We start from the raw sequence: 2940 nt of genomic DNA on the forward strand, positions 1-2940 counted from the left end.
GAAGGAGTTCTCTAGGCAGGAAGAATAGCAGATACGTAAGCCTTGAGGTAGGGAAGAGCCAAGACAATTGCTTTTGATGTGGTAATTAATTGGATGAAGATTGACTGCAAGGTGTTTGGCCAGCTTAAAATAACATCCCACTAACCTGCAAAAATAATGACTAATGACTAAGCATCCTCATCTATTCATTGGTACAGGTCCCATAATGACCTCTTGATAATACTTTTTAAGATATTCATTTAAGTCAACAGATGAGAATACTTGAGAGTAATACAAACAGTATTTCATTAAAATGACAAAATTCACACTTTCATTAATGTAGACTGGTGTTCTCTTTCAGTGAATATGACCAGCAACAGAGATTCTGAGAGGGGAGCACAATAAAGTTCTATGGAAGCCTGCATGTGCCAAAATAAAGTAGATAGTTCTTCCTTTGTGCATTTAGCCTCTTTAGCTGCCTGAAATTTGAGGATCCTTAACAAATGGACTCTGAGCCTCTCCCCAAGGGTAAATAACTGAGAGAAGTGATAAAGAACTTAATAATGCTCTTCTTATAAAATAAACTATTATAACCACAGAGAAAGGAAACCTCCTAATTGCTTTCATTTCACTTTTTGAAAAAAATCTAAGCTTAATCATGGGTTTACTTTGCTCCAAGCAAATCTTTAATTTTTTTTAGAAGTTTTATTTAACACACATACAGAAAAGTGCACAAATTAAGTGAACATACTGATGAAATATTAGAGTGGACAACACCCATGTAACTACCATCCAAAGAAACCAAACATGACCAGGCTTCCACAAGCCTATCTAATGCCCTCTCATTACTGCGTTCTCCCTGTTCCTCAAGAGTAACTAACATCCTGACTTCTAACATTATATATGTTGAACTTCATACAAATAGAATCATACAGTATATAATCTTTTGTGTTTGATTTCTTTTGCTCAATTTATTTGCATTTTTGATTTAAGATTATAAACATCTTGCCTAACTGCCAGTAATTTATACTTGTTATTCTGGTTTAACTTTAATGATAGCCACAGATTGTCAGCAAGTTCACAAATACACTTTAGAGCGTGAAGATACACATATGTATTTAAAAGGAAAAAAAGCCTGCCGGTAATGTACTGGAATTTTACTAAATCCATGCCCTTTTGATTATCATATGGCAAAGTAGCTAACTTCTCAGAAATCCAGGCTCTGTCATTTTTTTAAGCTGTGTGCCTCTGGGTAAATTGCCTCATCATCCAAGTGGTGCTGGGAGGATTAAGTGATGTAAAGGCACTCTGTAAACTGTAAAAAACACCACATATTTCAGGTGTTGTTTTCATGTTGAGGTTCATCTTGGCAGCCTCAGATGATGATTCTTTGAATCTTCAGGATGGTCTATGGGAGCTCACAGACTTGGATAGAAGCTTCCTCAGGTCAAGGGAGACCATATATATTTTTTGAGTTGGTGTGGTGGAGGGAGGAGGCAAAAAGGTAGGCAGTGCTGGGAACTGAGATTTAGAAGAATAGTTATAGCTGTTTGGTTTTTGTAGGAGCTGCAGGAGCTGGAATTTCCAGAGTTAGGAAATAGGGTTTCCAGAGTTATTCCTACGGTGAGGGGAGTTATTTTGGAGGGAGCATGGTATTTCTATTTAACAAGAGAGAAGCTCATCTTTCTTGGTCAGCCTGCTACTGGCAGTCATTACAGGAAGGGTTAAGAAAATAAGCGCTATCACCCAAGGGACATTAGTCTCCCAAGGGAGGTACTCATGAAATAATTAGCAAGCAAAAGAAACCCACGGTTCTGTTAAACTTGATGGAGTGAACGGGGCGGGATCATTCCCGGCTTGAGTAACCTCTGGAATAAGGGGTGCTTGGAAGGGCCTGTGCTATGATAGGAAAGGTCAGGATCTCAGGGCTAGACGTGACCATGTTCGCGTCCCAAAAGAGAAGGGAATACGATGAATAAAAAAAAAAAAAAGACTCCCCCACTCCCCAGCTCCAAGTTGGCCACCAAATCCTTCTCTGTCTCCCAGTGCACCACACAGAAAAGGTGGGCCAGAATCTCCTTCAAAAAGCCAACCCTACTTCCTGGCTCCCACACCCCCTCCTTCGCCACAGGAGGGTGGCGAAGGATTTATAACCCACCTCTTTCTTCCAGTTGCCATGGAGACCAAACCCAGTCCTTTCATTCCTTCTGGTACCGGGAACATTTCTCCAACGCAGGCGGAATGGAGGGGGCTTAGCCCAAATACGCCAGTGACGGTGCTGGGGGAGGGGGCGGTAGTAAAAAATAGCGCGCCGGGGGCGGGGGCTAGCGGCCCTGACGACAGCGGCGGAACCAGGCCGAGGGACAAAGGCTAGGGTCAGCCACATTTCTAGCCCTTCCGTTTGCCAACGACTGGCGGCTAGACCCTGCGGGAACACTACTTGGAGGAGGGGGCCAGCTCGGAGAGGAAGGGATGGAGCATCCGGGAGGGACTCGGGGGCACGCGGCAGCATCCCGGGAGAGTTCTGGTGCCGAGGAGCGCGGACCTGTCTACGCGTGCAGGCGGGTACGGTGGAAGGAGGGGGCACGGGCCCCTCCACTCACACGTCCATTGGGCGGCGCCGCCATCACTCCCCCCTCAGTCACACCGCCTTCTCTCTGCCGAGCTCGGATCTGCTCCCCTGCTACCCTGCGCCCCGCCCTGTCCTGGGAACCTCTCATTGGACGGAGGCGCGGTCAGTCCTACTCCATCCAGGGACCCTATTGGACACTAGAACTTCGGGCCGCCCCTAGCCTGCTGGGATTGGCTTGCTGCGCGTTGGCGCAACGGAAGAGGCGGCCGGCCGAGGGTACGCCTCTGCTCCGGCTGGACTGCTTCAGAGGAGGCAACGAGGTGTCCGGAGCTGGGGGCCTGGCTCGGGCGGCAGCGGTGGCTGCTGCGGATGGGAGCGGGCCGGCTCGG

At 47.0% G+C, this 2940-nt stretch overlaps 1 long non-coding RNA gene across 1 annotated transcript; it reads right to left on the reverse strand.

The window, feature by feature from the left end:
• Positions 1–638: 638 nt before the first annotated feature.
• On the reverse strand, positions 639–2934 carry LOC111746356. Its single transcript, XR_002783051.1, has 2 exons — positions 2138–2934; positions 639–1597 (listed from the first exon to the last, which is right to left on the reverse strand). It is a non-coding gene; the product is annotated as an uncharacterized LOC111746356 (long non-coding RNA).
• Positions 2935–2940: the final 6 nt, after the last annotated feature.

This window comes from Pteropus vampyrus, unplaced genomic scaffold (genome assembly GCF_000151845.1).
Source record: "Pteropus vampyrus isolate Shadow unplaced genomic scaffold, Pvam_2.0 Scaffold7, whole genome shotgun sequence".
Lineage (NCBI taxonomy): Eukaryota > Metazoa > Chordata > Mammalia > Chiroptera > Pteropodidae > Pteropus > Pteropus vampyrus.